General features: G+C 37.0%; 1 long non-coding RNA gene across 1 annotated transcript; it reads right to left on the reverse strand.

Moving 5' to 3' along the window:
• Window positions 1-1,720: 1,720 nt before the first annotated feature.
• LOC145269429 (uncharacterized) lies at window positions 1,721-24,574 on the reverse strand. Its single transcript, XR_013865054.1, has 2 exons — window positions 24,382-24,574; window positions 1,721-3,953 (listed from the first exon to the last, which is right to left on the reverse strand). It is a non-coding gene; the product is annotated as an uncharacterized LOC145269429 (long non-coding RNA).
• Window positions 24,575-25,678: the final 1,104 nt, after the last annotated feature.

A 25,678-nucleotide genomic window follows, 5' to 3' on the forward strand; every position in this document is an offset into this window, starting at 1 on the left:
GCGTTTGGCTTTGAGTCAGATGTCTGCCTTTCTATGTTCCTCTATGTTTTGCTGATCAAATGAATTCCTTTGAGGAATGGTAGGAATCCGTGTTCATAGTTTTCTGTTCATTAACAACTCTGCAGGATTCTTGCCATGTTGCAGAGGAGTGCTGCAATAATTTAGCAATACTATGTATGGGTCGCTTGCTTTCTTTAATAAGTTTTTTATTGTCTGGACTGCACGCTTGGCCTCTGTTTCGTTGCAGATGATGGGGGCTACTTATGAGGTACAGGACATCTAAAACATTTGAAAAGTTCATGAATTTACTTGAACAGCATTGTGGACCATTGTGTTATATGTCTCTGGGATCCCATGCCTAACAAATATTAATTTTCAATGCTCTATTGTGCTATGTTTATAAATGAGCGCGAATTAAAAGCTTAGAACTTGAATGGCTACTAAACACTATACATATTTGTGTGACAAGTGTGGGCCTGCATACTCATGAAATTTCTGGCTAAAAATCGCATGCAACTCCATACATGTGCGACATCATGTTCTTGCAGTGTATCTTGTTGATTATCAAAGCATAACAACGCTACTAAAGAAACATTTAAATATAAAATCACAAGACAAAATATAATGAAAACAAAAAAAAACAACAACCTGCCGTAAACATTTCTATTTTATTCTTGTAACAAATTTTTTAAGTTAAAAAAATAAACAAGTTGTATTTTTTTAACCGAGGTTTTGGAGTCAAACAAAATTGAACAGAATTAATACAAAAACAATTTTTTTTTTAGGGTTTTTTCATATTTTTTTAACAAAGGTTTTAAAGAAAACACTTTTTATATTTTTTATGTTTTTTTTTTTTTGCAATTTTTCTTTATTTTCGTAACTAATGTAAACGTTTTTCTTTTTTTTCATGAACATTTTTTTCTTGTAGAGAACTGGACTGGGCAAATTTAAAAATACATATAAGAATCCACATTTTGGTCTCTCTGTAAAGTGGTTTATTGGAATATCATGGCATCACAGCCGACACCCATACAGCAATATATATATATATATATATATATATATATATATATATATACACACACGCAAATAATTATCTCATGAAACATCGTAACAGTACAATGCCTACTAGAACACATTCAGAACTTTCTTCACTTTAAATTGATATGACACATGAATATAAACCTCAAACAGAGGACTCCTACAGTATGTTAAAACACAAAAAAGAAACAAATAAAAAACAAAAATGACGACCAGTGCTGAAAGCTTCCTTGTCTACAACTATGTACTCAACAAGAGTATAAATACGACTGCTTTTTCGACAAGCAGGCAGCTCAGCCCAGTGCGTCAAGCAGTGAACTTCATTCCATCATCGTGAGCAGCAGCAGCCACAGTCGCCAACCTTTCATCAGCAACAGCAGCTTTTAAGATTACTCCTCTTCTACCATCACCACCACCCTATTCGTCCTACTAGACAGATTACTCCTCTTTCGCCATCGCCACAGCCACCACCATCCTGCTCACATTCCAAAGTCCAGAGTACCAAAGCCACATTCCTATTGTTGCTACCACAATCACAGCCTGACAATATCAACTGATCATCGCCGAGTTCATATCAACAGTCGACCAGCAGTCCTACCAACACCCTGCTGCCACTGACATATCCTGACGAATTCAACAGTTCATTTTATGATCATTTAAACTTAAAATAAGTTTGAGCTTTTGTTTTTTTTTTACATAGGCGTCACCACTTATCAAGGCCGATTGGCCACTCAAGGATAAGGGTTAAAGAGTGTAGAGTAGTCAAAAGGGCAATATAGTAATCGATAGTAATGGAAGTTCGGTAAATTTGTTAACTTAAGTGGAACGGCTCATCAGAAACTTGTTCACGTTGGACTTGAAGACAACCATATTATAGACAGCTGGAAAGCAGGAAAACGGAAGACAATTCCATAGACATGCAGTTCTAAGAAAGAAGCTTTGATCATGGAATCTATGTTTAGGTTTAGGCACAGATAAAGAGTGGGGAAAATTATTGATAATGTTTTCAGCTAGTCTAGTGTTTCTTGTGAAAGCTTAACCTTTGTTTGTCCTTTCTTGCTTCCATATGCTCAGTTTTGTAATATAAGGTTTTCAAATTTCATGAGACCATAATTCATCTCAATGTGCACTTGCATGTGTTTTTAAAGCTAAATTGGTAAAAAATGCCGAGTCACACACTTGATGAGAATATGGTTCCATTCTTTTTTTTTTTTTTCACTTTTTGTCCTATTTTACTTAAGTCATAGTGCTCAGAAATCAAGGGGACCACTACTTTGGGCAAATGCTTGAACTGTAGATGAGATGCATAGATATTCGAATGTCCCATTAAAATTCTTTATCTCTCAAACACTGAGTAAAGAAATTCAGAACATAATTTTCCTCTCCCCAATTAACCATTTTCATATGTTGTATATCTTTCGTTTTAATCCCTTGGTCTTACTGGATTCCAGGACAAGAATTTGTCTAGTCTAGTGGATTATCCAGCTTCGTGCTATTACTTCGTGCACCATTCCTCGTAAAAGCTACTTTGTGTTAACCATAGAAAGGAAATATTATTTGGGCTGCGATTACTATGTGATTTTGAATATTTGGTTAGGGTTTACTTTCAGGGAAAAGTATCCTTATGCCAGGTTGTTCTGACAAACCCCTGTACAGAGAGACCTTAGACACTCGAGGATAAGGTCTAGTAGATATTAAAGTTCTCTACTCTAGTAGGCATTCAAGCCAGCGTGTATTTATACGTGTATTTTTAATGCAGAATTGTGTGAAAATTATGAACCACATATTTCACAATAATATATGGTTTCTCTTTTCTTTTTTTTTTAATTTTTTCTTATTAGCTTGTTCAAGCTGGGGATGGGGCATCTTACCGGATATCAAACATTCCCACGATTTATGGCTGCATTTAATATTCAACTTTTTACAGATCGTCCAGTGGAGATATTTACACACTCCATTGTGTTGTCTCATATAATAGCTATCCCACAGCAGAACCTTACAAATATTTCACACTTTCTACTTCGGTGTGGCAGAATTTGCACTTGCTATCATTGCGTAACCATTATCTCCAGTGTGTATTCGCATATGCATTTTTACTGCAGAATTGTATGAAAATAATAAGCCACAAATTTCACAAGAATATGGTTTCTCTCCAGTGTGTTTTCGCATATGAATTTTCAATTGTGAACTTTTAATGAATGATGACGCACAGACTCCACATGAATAAGGTTTCTCGCCAGTGTGTGCTCGTACGTGAATTTGTAAATCATAATTCTTTGAGAATGCTTTGCCACACACTTCACAAGAATAAGGTTTTTCTCCAGTGTGAGTTCGCATATGCATTTTTAAGCATGACCGATTTGAAAATGCCGATTTGCACACTTTACAATGATAAGGTTTCTCGCCGGTGTGTGTTCGCCTGTGCGTTTTTAAAGAAGAACTGTCTGCATAGGCTGACCCACAGATTTCACAGATGAATGGTCTCTCTCCACTATGTGTTCGCAAGTGCCGTTTCAATGAAGGATTGTCTGCAAATGCAGAATCACACACCAAACAAGAATAAGGTTTCTCTCCACTGTGTGTTCGCAAGTGTCTTTTCAAAGAAGTACTTGTTGTAAAGGAGCAATCACAAACTTCACACGAATAACGTTTGTCTCCAGTGTGTCTTCGTTGGTGCCGTCTTAACGAAGAATTATCACAAAATGAAGAGCTGCACACTTCACAGAAATAACGGCTCTCTCTAGTTTGTGTTTGCATTTTACTGAATGAAGACTTCAAAATTTCTTAATTCAAAATCAGCCTTCTTTACATTCATCACAAAAGCCTGTGCTTGTTTATATATTCTGCAGTGAGAAATCTGTTCAAATCTTGATCCACTCCTGTCATTCAAACTTAATGTATTCTTCTGTTATCTGTGAAAGAAAAAGCATATAAAATCAGAAGAAATTTATATTAAAAATCTTTAGTTTTTATACATAAATTAATAGAATATCAACCCCACATGTAAATATTAGTAGTTAATTAAACATTTTTCTATATGGTTTCCATGTCATTACCTAAACGGTAAAACTTGTCAAAATGATAGGTACATGTCAAGAACATAGGTACATATCAAAAACACGCACATGTCAAAAACACAGGTACATGTCAAAAACATAGGTACATGTCAAAAGCATAGGTACATATCAAGCAAAAACATCTTATTGACAACTGTGCATCCACACCTATCTTTTTAAAAACATGTAACTCAGTATCTAAATATAAGGAAATTGTTTACTGTACGAAATTTTCCAATATACTTTAAACATTTATGTTTAAAAAAATACTAGCTGGCCATCTGATGTTTCCCAGTCATAAGATATGCTTAAGTTTTGATAGTTTAATTCATGCAGATTATGTATTATAGAGACAAATCGCTATTGATTATTATATTGAACCTAACATATGCTAGTGAGACGAAAACTTAAAAAATATAGATGACTTGGGTGCAATCAGCTACAATCGGAACAAAAACAACTTTCTCCTTTATTCTTTAGTTTTTGAACAATATGAATATATATATATATATATATATATATATATATATATATATATAAAATTCACCTGTCATCCTTTTTTAAAAATATGAAAGTACCCAATCATTGAAGCATATATATATATATATATAATTTTACTTGTCATCCCGGTTTTTAAAAAGTGGAATTATCTTATCATTGAAGACAAGATGCAAGCAAGATATCAAGGTTCACAAAGTTTTATAATTATATAGAACATAGATTAGTTAATACAACTCAATATTTAAAGGTAAGGAAATTTTTCTCTCTAAAAATTTTTTACTTTAAACATTTCCTATGAAAATTAAAGTTTGGATGGGAAATCTTCACGATAATAAAAATGTCCCCATGTTATCAAGTTTTCCAAGGATGTATATTCTAAAATGCATAATCATTAGTTTTTACCATAACAACTAAATATAAACATAAATACCTAATTTTATATATGTGCCATCTAGATGTTACTTAGTCACTGGGCAATGCTGGCTAGAAAGCATTATCCAGTTTATCTATCTGTGTATCTGGCTAGCGTAAATAATAGTTTGCATTGTGGAAAATGATAGTTGAGCGAGCACTCCAGGTGCAAGAGGATCAAAGAGTTATGCTGTGACATGAATCAAACTCTGACTGATCAAGTTGCACCAGAGGATCAATGGGGACCGGATCTGACGTATCAGAGGTTCCGGTTTTGAGTTAATTTTTGGGTTCAGGACATTGAAGAGGCAAGATGTGTTAAAGCATATCTCCCCATAAAGGGGCGACAGTTTCCAAATGGAATGATAAGCCGAAAGATCGCCATTCACTTCAGTCTGTTGTGAGGAAAACGCCAGAGAATTAATAAAAAGATGTATAAAAACAACCATTCGTCTTGGATCAAAATATTGCATGTTATTTGTTGTAACAGCTTCTTCAAGACATTAGCGAATCCTCCCAGAAGAAACACCAATAGAAGACAGGAATGTCGTCATGTATATTCGTATTATATGTTCTGACACACACACTCACACACACACTCACACACCCAGAGATAAGATGAGAATGCTGTTAAAATAGACATTAACTAGATGGTAATGGGCCTGATAAAAAAAGAGTTAAACAAGACAGTTAAATAAAAGTACACAGCTAAAGAAGTTAGAGAACGAGCACACATCTATGTAGATAGCAACATACACCTGATTACATAGTCTAACACATATAACATTAACAAAAATGTGTCTATATTAATCAGGGTGTTGTCTTAAATACATATACTAAAATTCATATCAGCTCATTAGTTTACATTAACATATATATATATATATATATATATATATATATATATATATATATAGTAGAAATGGTAATTAATAAAAACTGAAGAATGTGCTCAATACTGTTGTAGAGCAAATATGCGTTTTATTTTTATTACCGTATCTTTCTGTTAAGTTATATTATTGTTTCAGCTACCCGGACGTTTTTTTTTTAAACAATAACGTAACTTAACAGAAAGATACGGTAATAAAAAATAAAACGCATATATATATATATATATATATATATATATACATATATATATATATGTTAGCTTCCTTCACTCTTGACAATATCGCCTTAAGAGGTCTATAGTTACTTGTAACTGGCTGACCGAAACATGCTAATGAATGTGTAGCGACATATTAATGCTTTTGTAAAACAAATATAAAGTATATCTTGCTCTACGTGAGTATTGAGCACTCTTGCATTAACTTTGTTAAAACTTCATTAGTTGCTTCACCATTGGAAAATATTAACCTGAAATTATATAAATAACTAGCTTGAGTGCCCAGCCTTGCCTGGGTGTTTGAAGGTGTGTGTTGAGCAAAAAAAATTTTTAAATGGTAGGCGGCAGGCAGGCTTGAACCCGAACCGCAAAGAAAGAAAAGGACATGAAAAAAAAAAATGACACCTTTGCCATCACCAAACCAGAATTTTTAAATTAAGGCTAAGGTACAAATTAACGCCAGTCAATCGAAAAGAGGCGATGACTTGCAAAAATATCGGCAAGAAAAGCGATGCCTCCATGTAGAAAAGGGCCTAGTTGAGGGTGTAGGAACTAATGTTTTTAGCCAATTTTTTTTATATTTGTCACCTGAAGAGTCAAGCTTCAAAACGATACCGACATCGTGAAAATCTGTCGAAAGTTTTAGGCAGATATACAAACATACCTACATACATTTAAACAGACAGGTGAGATTTATATAATAGATTATATATATATATATATATATATATATATATATATATATATATATATATATATAGGGTGTCCACAAAGTCTGGCTGCATAATCTACATGGTGCCCACAAAGTCTGGCTACATAATCTACATGGTGCCCATAAAGTCTGGCTACATAATCTACAGGGTGTCCACAAAGTCTGACTACATTAAGTAGCCAGACTTTGTGGACACCATATATATATACAATAGACTGGAATTGAGCTCCGCTTTTATAATATAAGTTTAAAACATAAGAAAAACAATAATTAAAATAATAATTAAAAAAAAACAAACAAAAAAAACCCTTGCTTGAATAGTCATCTCCCTTGATTCACAAACGCAACAAGTATTTCAAACACCAACTGATTTATTTTAACGTTCTCCTAACGTCATTTTTTTTTCTATATTTCGCGGTATCACGTGGCAAACTCTGCGGCTGCTTTTCCAATTTTGAACACTCTTCCGCTGTCTTCTCTTGAAAAAGGACTAATAGGTCTGAAATATATTGAGATTTATAACACCATTGAATACAACAGAAAAAAAAAATGACTGTTGTTTAGAGTTAAAATTTGTGTGAAAAAGAAAAAACAAACAACAAAAAAAAAGAAATTTATTTCTTTTGTTTTCATTTAATTTTACTCTATATATATAAAAATAAAAATCTCGCATTGTTCTTGGCTTTTAATTTTACCTTATAATTTTCTTCAACAATGCTTCAAGCAAACTACAATCTACTTATATATATATATCCCTAACATTATATATCGTGATAAGAGCACAGAGTTTTGCTTTTACATTTGTTTGCATCTGTGTAACACGGTTCTTCTATACTAATCCATTTCTGAATTAAATATATATTTTATACCTTTTTTCTGTGTATTAATAAGAAATATTATTAAAAAGTCATAAATTATACCAGTAATTTAATAAACATGAATAGCAATTGCTCTCACTTTAAGTATATATGAAAACAGTAAAAACTTTAGTCATTGTTTTGTAGCAGTTATCTGCTCCTTTCCAGCGATAACTGCACCAACCAGCCGGTAGGTGTCGCAAAAAGCGACCTGGTTATCTGCCCTTGGGAGAGATATAAAAGGAGATGCCCGGATAATTCTCGCTCTCTCTTGCTCCTTCTGGGAATCAGCCTCGCAACAAAACGGTGAGACAACGCACCCGCCGGTCAACATCAACCCGGTAAGATTTTTAGCAAATGAACACTTTTCCAGCCTTTTCCTTCAAGAGACATTAGCTCTATCGTCAGACACGCATACGTACGCGGACTGAATTCCACTCCTCACACGCGCACACATGTACATAATAACATTTTTATTCTCACAGTCGCACGCGAGAAATAAAACATCTTTTTAAACCTTACTCTATTTGTTAGTTTTAGTTATTCTGTCTCACTGCATGCGACAAGTTTGTTGTTTACGAACACGTATTTAATTGGGAGCACAACACCCAACTGCACCCCCCCCCTCTACAGTTTCTAGAAATTTTACATGAAGATTGAGTTTTATTCTCACGTTCCGGCCCATGTAACCAAGATTGTAGCCGTGGTGCATGTTTGGAACATCTCAGGTTGGAGGCATAACAGAGAATGAAGTCGCACACTATCTCTTTATTAGACAATATATCAATGTAAATAGTGAACATATTAACAATCCTCTTCTCTGTAGTGGAAGGAATATGAAGACATATATGGATAATATGCCTTAAAAATTGTAAAATTAGATTACCTGATGCTCATTCAATTAATTAATAACAACCGATTTATTTACGAATATATGGTCGTTAAATACTATAGAATAGGTAGGGCAAAATGAATGCCGACGCTCAAAAAGTATAAACATTTTGACCCCTCCCTTTACTTAAAAATTCACCAAAAATCAGGAAATTAACCAATTTTAATGAAATTTTCAGTATTTATCAAATAATCATCACAGCATTTAATGAATATATTATTTTTATTTGCATCTTAATGGGAATGTATTATTTTGTTTAAACAAAAAATACCTTTACTAATGTTATGGTTTTCTGTAATAAAAAAAATGAATTTATTTTTTGTTTTCATGAAAACAAAGCATCGTAAATTGTATCAATAAATTTTTTCAGGAACATTACAAAACCCCCCAAAAAACCCTGAAGTCTATTAAAAAAATAAAGCGAAATATCTTGAAGAAAAATTAATTTCTCAAACTAACGATATTGAATACGCATTGTTTATTTAATAGTTTTGCACAAAAAATATTTCCTCTATTATAAGATTACATTTTTAGCATAATTTTTATATATAAGATTCTAATATTTTCCTTGCATAAACGAATCTTTAGCATACCATAATTGTTATATACTTTTCAAAAAAAAAAATTAAGAATAAAAACAGGAACAGAAAAAATAATTAAATTAAAAAATGGCAAAAATTATACAAACGTTCACGATAGAAATTACAGATGCACTGCTGGGAAAAAAAGAAAACCAGTACCAGCTCGCTCCAATTACCTGAAGTCATTTTCAGATAGACTTTTTACTTTATAATATTTTAGGCTTCCGTAGAACAGACAAATTTTCCTTTGTTTTGATTGAGCAAAGCCAGTATCTCTCGCTTTTGCGGGCTAATTAAACTATTTTTTGTACAAACAAGGTGTTTTGTTTATTTAATCCAATATTTTAGGACTTTACTAATTATCTTCGAAATAGACACAGAAAACTAATATTGAAGGAAGTTTTACAATGAATTTATTTAACATCAAAATTAAGTTGAACTTGTTAGTTTCTGAAAGTCGTTGTGAAAACATTTTTTTATTATAACCCTTTTTTCATTTTGGAAATTAACGTTAGGCTTTAATCTTTCAAATACAATCAAAAAGTAACCAGAAACCTACAAAAAAAAATTATGATAAACCGGCTTTCACAACTAGATCTCCTATCTTTTTACACCTATCAGTTTTCCATCATTAATGCATGTACCTACATATTAAACATCATAAGAATAGCATAACCAATATAAAATATTGCTAGAGAAAATTTGTATATATATATATATATATATATATATATATATATATATATATATATATATATATAGTAAGTTATAAAATATATATGGCAATTAAGCTACACAGAATACCCCGCATTTCATCCATGTTAGGATTCATCAGTCTCATATATATATATATATATATATATATATATATATATATATAGGCTTCCTTCAGTCTTGACAGACTATGGATACCCACGGTAAGGGTGCCTGCATGTGATATTTTTGTGGTAAGCGTTGCGAAATCTCTAACCACACCTCTCCTGAGTCGACATTGTTGAATACCAGTGGCAAGTGGAGGTTCAGAAGACTGGAAATAATGCTGAGGTAAGCGGATAAATATATATATTCCACAAAGGAAAGTCAGGGAAGGGGGTGGTTAGCAGGGTCCAGTGTGGAGTTGGAGGCAAACCGACTGGCAAGCATGTTAGCTTTCTCGGTTGCTGAGCAAAGAACCTCATGACTGTTGGATAGTGGGGGAATTGTTGATTGCCCATTATTTACTACACTGTTGTAGATTTTCCAGAAGTCACGGGTTCCTAATTTATGCGCTTCGATGCATTTTTGGTGTTTTCAGTAAATTCTCTCTTAGCTGTCGCTATTTCTTTCTTACAGTTATTTCTGGCTTCTATATACTTCTGTCTGTTTGAACTGGACTTATGTTGGTTAAATCTGCGGTACGCATACTGCCTTCGTGCGATGTGATGTAGAAGTGAACCATTGGGGAGAGGGGGGGGCTTGCTATAAAACTTCTGTGTGAGAACATGTACTTCAATTGCTGTTTTGAACCATTCAGTGGTCTCATTTGCACACTGTCCAGCAGGAAGTGAAAAGATATTTCGCCATGGGGCATCTCTGATAAGATCCCTGATGGCTTCCCAGCCAGCCTTTTTATAATATATCGTTGTTTTGAGCAATGGTTCTTCCATTTTGGCTCTAGAGTTTAAGGCGATTTCAACTATTATCACTACATGATCAGCATTCCCAAGTGAGCTGTAGGCATTCGTAACACAATCATCGGGAACTATGGTCAGAAACAGATCTAAAAGTGATGCATGTTGTTCTTGCTGGTCAGGGAAATGGGTTGGAAACGTAACCATCTGTGATAGGGAATGAGATATAGAGAAGCTATATGTTGTGCTACCAGCTGCGTCTGTGTAAGTTGAAAATCCAAGCCAGTTGTTATGGTGGGCATTGAAGTCACCAAATATATGCAATTGTGTGCTAGTGTCGAGGGAAAGTGCTGTATCTATGCTGTCAGAGACTTTGTTTATTAGGGTACAGTCCTGAGTTGAGGGAGAGCGGTAGAGAAAATAAAAGTAACTAATGTTATGTTGCATGTCACCGTCAAATTCTAGTTTTGTTTCTCTAGTCAAGGGGAAGGTGTTTCAAACATAGACTCCAAGCCCGTGCATGTCTGTCAGTCCTTACGGCAGAGTGGGAGATATCCAGGCATGTTAACGTAGTTAGAGGGGATGAAGGAGTGTAGGTTAGTCTCACTTAGTGCTAAGATATCCGGGATGTTTATTAGGAGAAATGCTCCAACATCATTTAAATTAGTTCTAAGCCCACGGATATTCGTAAATGCAAGTCTCAAGTGAGGAGGCAATTTGGTTTTGTTTGAGTTTTATCCTGGTTTAAGCGTAATTTTAGATTGTACTGTCATTTTTTTTTTTAAGAGTTTCAGTTTAGCTAAGGAGTGCTGAACAAGTGGTTATGCAGAATACTAGACATGCAATACAAGTAGACCATCAGCTGACCCTCCATCTACTAGGATTGTGGCCTCAGGAAAGCCCACCTGGGATGAGTGCAGGGTTCCTTTTCCATGCGCGACATGGCACTACAAACATCCCGATATTATTCAACTGTTGATGGAGCAGCCGCTCTAAGCGCTACCAAAGAGTTAGGGGTCCTGTACTACCAGTTGGAAACAGCAGCCAAGAACTTTCACTCCAGTACTTTCAACCCATCAGACGATGGTCAACCTAATCTTCTTGTATTGGCACTATGGCATTCAAGCACTTCCAAGTGCCCAGTTTAGAGGGATGGGATGTGTCGGGAGAGGGGAAAACAGCGTTCATTGCCTTAGTCAGGAAACAAGATCGACCACTGAGTGTTTCTGTTGAATCCCTGTGATTCGACCTCTACGCCTGGCTAATAGGCAAAGAAGGAGAATAGACAGTGCCTATCTACTCCTTAAGCAGTTTAGGTTTGCAGACTGGTGATTTGTTTGAGTCAAGGTTGTCATCCAAGACTGGTTAGGCCTCCCCCCCCCTTAGGTTTAGCTTCAGAGTTTTCCTTCTCTTAGATGAATGACCTGGAAAGATTTATGGGTCCATCAGCACCGAGAGGGTTTGCCCCACACCTGGGTCCTAATTCAGGTATTTCTGCAACCCCACGTGGGTAGTTAATGTTACTGGGTTAGTATGTAAATGTTATATATCTACTGAAAAATTACACTCTTCAAAGTGATTACTGGAGAGAGGGTGAGTAAAAGTTCATGCAATGGAAGCAGCTATATTTGCAACAGGTTTGTTGGAAGGAGTTAATATATGGTTTAATATTTTTCCGTTAAACTTAGAAATTTTTTTTTTCTTATTTTTATGTTGGCTTAGGAATAGGATAACACATTACAGAATGGCTTGATATTAAGAATTAACTAAAAATGTGTTTGCCAAGCTCTGGGTATTTTAGATGGCGGGATGGTTAAGGTGTATCTTCAATATAGATACAAGTAACGTCATTTTTTATATGGAGTACAATACAGTACAGGTATAATTGGAAGTAAAATTATAAGCTATGTCGTATTTAGTATGTATATCAAAGTAAATAGATATATGGGCAGATTTTCAGCAGATGCGAATATATGGGGGTTGTAGGTATTAAATATGTTTCCACTTCTAGTGGAGACATCTTCAGCTTTTGTTTAAAAATCATGAAGTTGTACTTTGCATTACAGAGTATCGGTTCAGTTTTTGTATTTATCATTGCAAAACTAAGGAAGAGACAATTATTGCTATGCAATGTAAATAGCTGTAAATCTAAGAACATACTATAGTGACTATCTACCTGGGTAAGAATAAACTAATGCATGCCTTAGTGGTAGAAATGTATAGATGTTTAGTGATAGTGACCTCCAATCGGTCAGCATGTGAAGGTTAAGAGTTGAAAGCTAAGGACCCCCCTCCAAAGTATGTGTAATGTATAAGTGTTAGTGGCAGCTAGGGGAGTAGAGTAGATTGTTAGTTTTTAGGAGAGGATTAACTTACAGAATACAGTAGAATTAATTGTTAGAATTTATAGTCAATTTATAGTTAGTTAGAAAGAAAAAAACGAAATTTTTTTTTCTTTTTATATAACATGCAAATCAGACTAAGGCAGTCGTCTTGGAGGTAAAGTGTATATTGTCTTTATCAATCTTTCACTGAATTACCGCATATACATAGGAAAAAAAATCTATAAACTTAGCAGGGCCATATCTTCTAAAATAGACCAGAAACACCCACAAACTTTTTTTGAGAACTTAAGCAATCATAGTAGATGCTATAAAAAAATATTATGGATAAAATAGGATATATTTTCTCAAGACTCACCATAAGCTACATAGGTAAAAAATTGATTATTTGGGGGGACATGCTTTTGGGTGAACAAAATTTTATTTTCTACCAGGTATGGAGTTAAAATAACTAAATATTGGGATTCTACAGTCCCTAAATGCCCTTCCTACCAAATTTCAGAAATATGAATACGTGGAAGTATTTTTTTTTTAATTTTATAAAACACTGAAATCTTGTGACGTTTCGTGGTATGAATTTAGAAGCAAAATATGCAAATTTTACACCCCCCTAAAATCTGAACGTTATGGTTTAGGACCAAATAATTTGGCACATTTTCCTAACTCATGAAGGGGAATACTTGTGCCAAATTTCAAGTAATTCAATGTCGGAGGGTGCAAATTTAAACTTTTTGCTAGTGTTTTGCTATTGAATGATCCCGAGACCATGCTGCAAAGCTAATACCACCTTCTCACCTCAGTCCTGATGACTTTCCATTCAGTGCGGTACAATAAGTGCATAACTACCTATATTGTAAAAAGATATAAGAGGGGTGATGCTTACGTTGGACAAGTCCATTTGTCAGGGAATAAAGGAACCAACATATGCAAAGCATCGCAATGGTATTCGCATCAAAGGGGTAGGAGGAATATAGGAGGTAATTAAAACCTAAAAGCATGTGGTTTTTTCCCCTTTGCTTGGCAGACGAATTTTAGTTATCGTGGCGACTAGACCAGGTGTTTGACTTGCTCTGAAAAATATTTTTCTTACTGTTACTAGACTCGGTTGGGGGATCACTAAAAGAGTATTTATTTTTTGCAAACCCAAAATTTGCCTGCTCGCCTTGGAGTGTTGCCCTTCGGCCCATTTTTTCCCCCGTCACATTACAAAAAAGAAATTTCATTTCTTCTTTTTGCTGACCTTTCCATCATGGAGGTTCCCAAAGAACAGATACTTTGCCGAATGACTATCCTAAAAATCAAAGTGGAGGAACGACTGAAGTCATGCCATGGGGATAGAGTGTTCCTTCATGTTTATTTTGTCTTCTGAAAGGATATTCTGGAGTATATCCATGAGATGGAAGTTTGCATCACCAAGCTTGAACTGGCCCACACTTCACAAGCAGATGTTCTGGAGACTGAAGTTGGTTGGGCCTCACAACTCATGGAATATCACATGGAGCTGGGTGGACTGGGTGATTCCTTTGCTGCACCCACAGCCAGTTCCCTCTGGGATACTTCTACATCTATGCATGGAAGAAGTTCAGCTTCCTTCATGATTAAGCCTCCACAAATTCAAATCACTGGACCCACATTTGGTGGTTTTGAAATGGCCACTGATCACATGAGTTTTCAGAATTTCTTGTCTAAATTCAAAAACTGTGTGGTGGGTATGGCCAATGACGCTGACCATTTAAACTTTTTAAAGTGCTTCCTTACAGACAGAGCATTGCGACTAATCAAACATCCAAGTTGCACAAACGTAAATTATTAACGTGCCCTTTTCTTACTAAAGAGGGAATATTTGGATATCGACGAGATTATCAACCAGATCTTTGAAGACATCCTGAACTACCTACCAAAGAAAGAGATTTCCCACGCAGATCTAGGAGAATTTATTTCCAAACCTGCATCTCTCTTGGAAGAGCTAGGAAGTACCTATTCCTGCGACTTCTCTGCAGATGATTCTAGTGGAGCACGATCCTTTTCCAGAAATTTCCCAAGGAGTTAAAGGGGGAAATGATTGGGCTGACAGGGAGATGCATACCATCATTGTCTTCCATCTTGGAGTTCACAAGAGAGACTATTAAACGACTGCGGGTCAAGAGAAATGCTTTTACATTCGACACTGGATGGAGTTCTTCTCAGAGATCAGCACGGAGACTTAAGACTACATCTTCCTTTCATATAGACACCAGCCCCCAGACTTTGCCTGGATATTCTCAAAGCTTGCCCCACATTTTGTGTGACCTTTATCAGTAGAAGGAAGTCTGTTGAAGTTAATTGTCTTTTGGACACCGGCAGTGCGCAGTCGTACTTGTCTGCTGATATGCTACACTTCTTGGATATGCGAGTTCATGCCTTGGACTTTTTTTTGGATTCGAATAGACTAATCTGATCAAAGGGAAGAATTGATCAATCGTCGTATTTTCCTTATGAAGTCAAGAATCCAATTTTGATAGGAAAACATCACGCGATTACCAAACTTTTAATTTTGGACTATCATGTGAGATGCTCCCATTTAGGAACTGGATCAACCTTAGCTGAGTTGAGGCAAACTGGCTGATGGGTTCCCCAGCGAAGACAGGCAGTAAACAAAGTTCTAGCTTCATGTGCTAAATGCAAGCGATACAATTCCAGACCTGTTCTGCCAAATTCTGTGGCTAGTCTACCGACTTCTCATGCAGATTTTGAAGTGTCTTACCAACATACAGCTGTTGATTTCACTGGCCATGTCTGGGTACAGGATGGAAACTTGGACAGGAAAATGTATTTTACTTGTCTGAATTTGAGAGTTGTCCATATAGAGCTGTTTCCAGACATGAGCGTGCTGTACTTTTTTTTCAAACTCTTGCATGCTCCACCAATCAGAATGGGATCCCGGAGGCAATCTACAGCGACAATGTAAAAACGTTTCTCTCTGCTGCATGAATACCAGAGTAAGTTTGGCTCCTGTGGCATGAAATTGTAAACAATTCCCTTGTTTCTACCATAGTATGGAGGGACTTGGGAACATTGTATTAAAACCGTGAAAACCTGCCTCTTTAAGATCCTTGGCATTCTTTCACCTTCTTAACAGTTATCTCTAATATCAATTGATCAGTGAATAATTGACCTTTGACGTACCAGGTATTTGTGGATAAGCATGCTACTCTTGTCACTCCCAATACGTTCTTAAAGCCCAGTAAGAGCCCCGGGTTATTATTACAGTTATGAAAGAAGGACCTTATGACATCCGTGCCATCCAGCAGAGAGAGGCTTATCAGGATCATGGAGCTCAAGAACGAATGGCAGCCATTCAATGGCTGTCAGAGTTTCATAAATTATAGTACAATGAATATCTTCTGGAGCTTGGAAGGAAATCTTCGATAATTCTTGGTTACGATCAGAAAACCGTCTTCAGAAGGACGATGTGGTTCTGGTTAAAAGTCCATTAAAACCAAGGCCGTTTGGGATTTTGGGAACGGTTTTGGATCTGATCCATGGCAATGATGGTGTGGTTAGAGCAGCCCGTGTGAGAAGAGGGGAAGGGCTTGAAGAGATCCATTCACTGAAACATCTCTATCCTTTAGAACTTTCTGTAACACCTGACAGTGTAACAGAACCACAGATCACTGATTCAGTGCAATCAACTGAACATACGCTGCCTGCAGATGGGAACAGGGAGACTTCGCATTCGTCTCCTATTGCAGAAGATCCTGTCTGGTTGTGTCCGGTATGCAATGCTCCCCAAAAGACCAGAATATGATTGGGTGTGATTCATGTGATGACTGGTTCCATTTTCAATGTGTTGGCATTGATGAGGCACCCCCAGACCGACAGAAATGGTATTTCCCAGAATGTGTCCCCAAAAAGACGTAGGGTTAGATCAAGTCTTCTACCTGCATAAACAGTGAAAATGGAACAAATACTACAATCTTATAAAAAAAATAAACATTGTTAACTTTCTTCATATAAGCAAAACGCTGAACACTTTTGTAATGAACAATTAAAAAAAAAATTTTTTTTTTTTACATGGAGGTCACCATTTATCAAGGCCCAGAAGCCACTTGGGGATAAGGGTTATTGCATGTACAGTAATTAACGGGATAGTATCGTAGTAATCGTTAGTATTGGAGTTTTGATAAAGTGTCTCACTTAAGGGGGGGGGGTAATCAGGAATTGGGGGGGGGGCTTAATTTGGATAGTTTTTATCCATAGGACGCCGAATGAAATGAATGGATAAATGGATAAGTTTATTATATACTTTTTTCTCTCCAGATTTTTTTTTTGTTGTTGTTGTTCTTGTTGGGAGTGTGTAAAAAAAAAATATAAGAGGGGTGATGCTTACAGTGGACGAGTCGATCTGTCAGGGGATAAAGGAACCAACATATGCAAAGCATAGCAATGGTATTCGCGTCAAATGAGTAGGAGGATGGTAGGAGATAATTAAAACCTAAAAGCACATGTTCTTTTTTCCCTTTGCTTGGCAGACAAATTTTAGTTATCGTGGCTACTAGACCAGGTGTTTGACTTGCTCTGGAAAATATTTTTCTTGCTCTTACTAGATCCGGTTGGGGGATCACTAAAAGAGTATTTCTTTTTGGCAATCCCGTTTGCCTGCTCACCTTAGAGTGTCGCACTTTCGCCAATTTTTTCCCGACAATATATATATATATATATATATAATTAAATTAAAAATAATTATGGTAATATAATTAGTATAGTAAAATAATTATAATAATATAATTATTTTTGATTAAAAATTTTTTTTTTAATTTTTAAAATTTTTTATTCATTTATTTTTTATTACCCACAGACACTAATGTTTAATCTTTTCGGGAATTATCAGTGCAGGGTACGATGTCCAACGGTAATATATATATATATAAAATAAACAAATGGAAACTCAATTTACTTTTTTTTACTTATATTTTTGGATTATACCGTCATTGGATTATTTACCTTTCACCAGACTATCCATTCACGTGTAATCACCTTTCTTCACCATATACCCTCTGCTCCACTTTTTGTTATCAAGTAAGATCTTTGACTTACTTGCAGTTTCATCAAATACTTTTGTACGCAAAATCCGATCCCGCGTTTTGCTAATTCCTACCCTCTAATGAGAAGGAAAGTATTTCTTTGAAACTCTGCGGATTAAGGACTATCCACTTATCAAGTGTTTCCTTTTCAGATTAAATATGTTCTTAACTCTTTTTCAAAGTGTTTTTAACATGTTTTCTTAACTGTTTGCTCGTATATATATATGGCATTAAATGAAACTGCAATTTATTATAGCCATAAATTGTAAAAATGTACATGTCCTTTAAAAAAATCAAGTGAAAAAAATGTAGATGTAAAAAAAAATAATAATAATAAAAATGAACCTGAAGATTCTTTCAAAGATGATCGAAGTTTACGATTGTTTATAACAGGTAAACATTGCATCTCCTTTGATTTCACTATTTTATATATACATATATGTGTGGTTAGAAGCAAGAAAGACAAGTCTTACCGTGGGTGCTCAGCGAGTGAGTTCAGGCAAAGAAAAGGAAGAACAAACTTGGCGGCCAGCATTTTTATTTCGTCCGTTCTCGCGTAATCTTGTGTGTGCGTGTAGATGGAAACTATAAAACGATGTTCATTTCTCGGTGCTGGGAGATTATTCCCGATCAGGCAGGAGAGAAAGCAACGAGAGTGGAGACAGAGGACTGTAGCGATAATCTTTCTTGAACATTCCGTTTGTGTATTTGAGGTGACCCCCCCCCCATTATACTGCAAGCTATTTCGGCGATGGCCAACACAGGCTTAAGCAACATGATTAAGCCTTTTAATGGCGATGGTGATGTGGTGGCGTGGCTTAAAAAAGTGGACCTTGTAGCAAGGATTCAGAGGCTGGATGATGTGGCCGCAGTAATACCACTGTTTCTAGAAGGGGACGCGCTGGCCCTCTATTTGGAGCTCAGTGAGCAGGAACAGGGTGACGCGGATGCCATCAAGGGTCGACTGATCAAAGCTTTTGCAGAGGGGCCTTTCGAGGCCTTTAATAAGTTGAAAGAGAAGAGGTGGACTGGTGAATCTGTTGATGTCAACGCGAATGAGATAAGGAGATTGGTTGAGTTGTCGGGCACCAGGGGACACGCCACGAGTCACATAGTCAAGATGACTTTCGTTACCGGGTTCCCAGAAGAGATATCGAAAAGGTTGCAGCAGGTACCGGGAGTGGAGACGCTGGATGTGAGTGAGCTGCTTAAAACTGCAAAAATCTTGGTGAGCACCCAGTCCACGGAGCCTGGAGGAACGACAGCAATGGTACAGCAGGATGTGGTCAGAAATCTGCTGAACCTGGGGATGGCATGCTTCGAATGCGGGGGACCACACATGAGAAGAGACTGCAGGAAGTTCTTGCAATGGACAATGTGTTACAAATGCAATCGGAGAGGCCATTTAGTGGTAAAATGCACAAGTTCGGGAAACTGGCGAGGGGAGGCCGACGCGCCAGCGGCCGCCCCGATTCGAGAATAGTGGCACACCCGTAGCAGATGCCCAAACAGAAGATTGCGGTGGAAGGACGGGAAGTTATGGCCCTGATTGACACTGGCTGCACCACTACCATGGTGCACACTACCCTGGTCGGAAGATGGAAAGGGAAGGGTGAAGTAGTGGCATTCGATGGGTCGCGAGTGAAGTGTCGAGGGAGGAAGACCGTCTCTATTGATATTGCAGATGAGGGTCCATGCAATTGTCACTGATCGCCTGGTGCCTGGCGTCCAAGCCATCATTGGAATGGATGTTATATGCCGCCTTTGAGGCGTTACCATCACATGTAACAACATGAGGTTCAGACTAGCTGAGTGTGCGGTGACGGAGCAAGCCCCCAGAGGGATCAACAAGACCGGGGAGGAAAGAAAATTGTCGATCAAAGATCAGGACTTCCGAGCCGAGTTCGACGGAGAGCGGTGGACGGTGGAGTGGGCATGGAAACATCAAGCACCATCGCTGACAAACAAGGTGGCGTGCTACACAAATGCACTTAGAGGAGGGGCGAGAAAGGAGTTTGAGCAAGAAATCGACCGATGGATTGAGGAGGGGATACTGATGCCTTGGACGGATGACGTGGAGTCGGGCATTTTGCCATTGATGGCCGTTCTGCAAACAACTAAAGGGAAAGTAAGACCAGTCCTGGATTTCCGAGAGCTGAACGGCCATGTTAAGTGCCATACGGGAGGCGACACCGTAGATGTGTGCAGTGAGACCATGAGGGAATGGAGGCAGATGAATGGCGCATCTACATTGGTAGATCTAAAATCTGCCTATTTGCAACTCCATGTTGCCAAGAAGCTCTGGAAATATCAGTTAGTCAAGTACAAAGGCAAAACCTACTGCCTTACGCGAGTGGGGTTCGGGTTAAATTCGGCACCCAAAATTATGTCAACTATCCTCAGGAAAATTCTGGAGACAATGGGAAAGGGAGATGGGGTAGTGAGCTCATACATAGACGACATTCTGGTAAATGAGACTGTGGTAACTGCCAAGGAGGTGGTGGCTCATTTGAAGAGGTTCGGGTTGGTCACCAAAGAGCCGGAAAAATTTAAATGGAGGGGCTGCTTTGGGCCTAAAACTGAAACGAGGTGCGTCAGGCGGCCTAGAGTTTCGCAGGGGAAACGAGATCCCACAACTGAAGCAGGAGCTCAACAGACGGGAACTTTTTTCCACATGTGGAAACTTGATCGGACATTACCCCGTTGCTAGCTGGCTTAGACCAGCATGCAGCTACATAAAGAGACACACTGAAGGACGAGGATGGAATGATAAGGTGGGAGAAAGAACGGTCGCCATGATGGAAGAGCTCCTGAAAGAAGCAGAACGGCAAGACCCAGTCCGGGGAACCTGGAACGTACCGTGAACATTAGATGGAGTCGTGTGGTGCGATGCGAGCAGCATTGCAACAGAGGTCGTTTTGGAAATTGGAGGAGTAGTTGCAGAAGATGCAGCCTGGTTGAGGAAAAAGAATGATGTCAGCCACATCAATGTGGCGGAATTAGACGCGACAATAAAAGGAGTCAATCTGCCTTGAAATGGGGACTACGGGACATCTGCATCAAAACAGACTCTGCCACGGTGTTTGCTTGGCTAAAGTCTCTCATTTCAAGCGAAAAAAGAATAAAAACGAAAGGGGTTGCGGAGATGTTAGTGAAGCGCAGGCTTGGGATGCTGGCTGAGCTGATGCAAGAGTTTTGTTTGAAGCTTCGTGTAGATATGGTGGCTTCTGAAAAGTAGATGCTCTCACGAGAGTGAAGAAGAGTTGGCTGTTGCCAAAGAAAGATGAGAGAACTGCACAATTTGCACCATATGGGGGTAGAGAGGACTTAGTACTTAGTGAAAAAAGTCGACTCGAGGATCACCAAGGAGCAAGTGAGGCAAGTGGTCAGGACATGCGACAGATGTTAGTCGATTGATCCTGCTCCAAGCACGCATGAAGCTGGCCAATTGGAGGTGAGTGGGACCTGGCAGAGACTGGCATGCGATGTCACCCATTACAGGGGTGGACTTTACCTGACCATGATTGACTGTGGGCCCGGGCAATTTGCCCTATGGAAGAAGCTACGTGGAGGAACAGGCAATGAAATAGTGGCAATCCATGATGAGGTGTTTTTGGAGCGAGGCCCCGTGGAAGAGTTGTTAACTGACAAAGGAACTGCATTCAAGTCAGTAGCAATGACAGAAGTACTGAAGAAATGGAAGATCCAACAATTTTTCAGAGCTGCCTACAGACCCAGTGGCAACGGGATCGTGGAGAGAAACCACCGCACCATAAAGGCAGTTGCAGAAAGAGGAGGCACCTCACCTGAGCAAACCGTCTTCTGGTATAACATGTCGCCTAAACTGGGACAAGTACCATAGATGGTCCCGCAACTGTCAACGTTTGCATATTCCTGGAGACATCCCAGGGTGGAGCCGGCAAGCCGAGAAGTAGAGGCAACAGGGACAATTAAACTCGGGGACAAGATATGGGTGAAGCCACCAGGGGTGCGCTGCACCACACAATGGAGTAGAGGTCGTGTGACTGGGAGGAACACTAGTAACAACATTGTGGTGGAAGGAGTCCCGAGGTACATTCTCGACGTCAGACCAGTGGAGGGCAGCCACAGGAGGAGGACGAGACACCTCAGAGGCCAAGTAGAGAGAGGCGACCGCCACAGTGGATGAGAGACTACGAAATGTGATCTTGAGATCAGGGAGGCATATGGTTAGAAGCAAGAAAGACAAGTCTTACCGTGGGTCCTCACCGAGTGAGTTCAGGCAAAGAAAAGGAAGAACAAACATGGTGGTCAGCATTTTTATTTCGTCCGTTCTCGCGTAATCTCGTGTGTGCGTGAAGATGGAAACTATAAAACGATGTTCATTTCTCGGTGCTGGGAGATTATTCTTGATCAGGCAGGAGAGAAGGCAACAAGAGTAGAGACAGAGGACTGTAGCGATAATCTTTCTTGAACATTCCGTTTGTATATTTGAGGTGAACCCCCGCCCCCATTATATTTCAATATATATAGTTAAAAAATTGTTAGATCATCTTCTGGTACAAATATGCTTAAATCCGAAGAAGAAACAAAATATGAGCATTTTTTTTTTTTTTTTTTTTTTTTACACAATAGTGAACCGCCACAAAGGAAATACAGAACAAATAACTAAAAACAATTTACTCTTCTTACTAGTTGGATAAGATTTTGTGACATAACTTATTTCAAAGCATTTATTTGTTTTAAAACAAATGTAGTGTCAAAGTAGCTAAGTTAGAATAAATAAAACAGTGGTCTCGTTACATTCCTATTGACTCGTCAATCGCTCAAAAATCGAATATTAAACAAAATCGTCATAGAAAGTTATCCAATAAATGTCATAAATGTACTAAATGTACTACTAGTATTTTCTTATATTTTCGATTTTTTAGCGATTATCGAGGGTCGAAATTGCTTTAACGAAACCGCCATTTTTTGGTATTATTATACAAACACCGTGACAGCGTTAGGGTTAGGATTAGGGTTAGGGTTAGGATTAGGGTTAGGGTTAGGGTTTAGGGTTAGGGTTAGGTTTAGGGTTAGGGTTAGGGTTAGGTTTAGGGTTAGGGTTAGGGTTAGGGGTTAGGGTTAGGGGTAGGGTTAATTCGCTGTCACGGTGTTTGTATAGTTTTACCCATTTTTTTTGTAACACAACGGACTTGGCACTACTATATTTTGAAATATCCGCTTTAAAACAAGTTAGGAAAAAGAAAAAAAAAGCTTGTTCAGGGGGGGGGGGTAAAAAAGTAACTTATCTGCATATTTTAACATTTATTTGCTATACATTTATTTCTGTTATCTCATTTCGTTTTGAAAGTTACTGTAAAATTGAGCGAAAATATATGCAACTACATTTTTTAAAAAAATTATAATTCAGTTTAAACAGTTGATATTAATGTGCGGGAATTAAAGTATTGAGAAACAATAAAAACAAATTGGGGGTTTGTATTACTATACACATAGATTCGAAAAAGTTGTCAAAAAAAACAAATATATAACAAATAAATGTTATCAAACGCGAGATAAGTTACTTTTCTACCCAACTGGATATGTTTCCAGTGTTTTTATTTAATGTAACATGTTTATTCAGCTCGAAAAACATACTATGTTTACCGATGTATTGGAAAATTCAAAATGGCGCTCGACTCTCTCTTTAACACGGCAAGTTTGGGAGAAGGTGCTATGAATATAAAACTAGACAAAATACTGTTAAAAACTCGCTCAATATATATTACCGTGACATAGGTTGACATATATTCGGTGTTTTTTTAATAGTATTTTGTCTAGTTTATTATTTATAACACCTTTTCCCGAACTTACCGTGTTAAAGAGAGAGTCGGGCGCCATTTTGAATTTTCCAATACATCGGTAAACAATGTATGTTTTTCGAGCTGAATAAACATGTTACATTGAATAAAAACACGAAAAATATATCCAGTTTAGTAGAAAAGTAACTTATCTTGCTTTTGATAACATTTATTTGTTATATATTTGTTTTTTGACAACTTTTTCGAATCTATGTGTACAGTAATAAAAACTCAACAAATTAAATTGAATTCTTTTTCGGGTTACATCAAAGTTACAGCGAAAGATCTTTTTAACGCGTACAAAAACTAAGTGCACGAGTCGTGCAGCGACGCAGCGCACAGCGTGCACTTAGTTTTTGCACGAGTTTGTCGTAATTAGACTTACCTTTATGTATTTCTTTCGTCTTAGTTGTTTTCTTTGCTAAAAAAAAAGTCATAAACGAATCTATTGTTAAATAGAATACAGATTTGGGGGCTAAATTACGCTATTAATAAATTTAAACAATCAAAAAGCGTTTACAAGGGAGTTATAAAATGAAGATTATATATAAACTAAACAAGGAAGATCATTTTGAAAGACATGAACAAGGGGGATAATTCAGTATAAAATTTACAAGGGGGATAATTCAGTATAAAATTAAAAAGGGAGATAATGCAGTATAAAATGAACGAGGGAGATAAGTTTGCATAAATTGAACAAGGGAGATAATTTCATATAAAATGAGCACGGTCGAATATAGAGTAAAACCACGGCCACCGAGAGTAAGAAGGCCTGTTAACTGAAAAATGTATGTAGGCAATGTAGGTAAGATTTGTCAGACTGTCAGTACTATTTGAAAAAGGGCAATAAAAATTTTTTAAAAGAAAAAGGAACACAGTTCGATTAATACTGAAACTGAACTTTATTCAATATAAAATATGAATATTACCTATGTAAAATTAAGTAATTTTAAGCAATATACAATTTAGTACTAATAAAACTGAATTATGAAGAATTTAAAAACATGAAGTTAAGAAACAAAGAATTTAAAAACATATACCAACGATTAATAATTTTAGAAGTGAAAACCACCGATAAATAATTTTAAGAATGAAAACAAACGATAAAATACAAAAAATTGAAATCAAACAAATAATTTAAATACAAACAAACAATAAAAGTTACTAGTGCAGAAATATATTTTTTTAATTTAATTTAGAGAAAAATCACATGGGTTGAATATTATTTTTTGGAACTTTAGACATTATTCGGACTAATGTTCTCATCTTGCGTGTTTATTTCACAATGTTTTATCATCGAATATTGACTTCTCCTTTATTACATCTTCAGGCCGAAAATGATGTTCACATTCCTAAAAACATAATTAAAGAAAACATTCATACCATAATGTAAACTATTGCTAAAATCTAAGAAAAGATAGTAAACAAACATTTACAATAATAATAATCACAGTGTAGTATCTGTTCTGATGCTACACTTCATTTGTTCTGTCCTCGGTCAGTAGAGGAGAAATCCTTCATGACCGAGACAATTTTTATTTTATTTTTGTTCCTATCCAGAGTGCCTCTTTTGGGGGAGCTAAATTTTCCCACGTTAAAACCCGACCTTGTGTCTAACTGTGCCCTCGTGGGGAGGCAAGTAAATAAATTTAAAAAATATATTTTTGACAAATATTCTCATG

Source organism: Euprymna scolopes, chromosome 45 (genome assembly GCF_053919585.1).
Source record: "Euprymna scolopes isolate OS-2025 chromosome 45, ASM5391958v1, whole genome shotgun sequence".
NCBI classification, from domain to species: Eukaryota; Metazoa; Mollusca; class Cephalopoda; order Sepiida; family Sepiolidae; genus Euprymna; species Euprymna scolopes.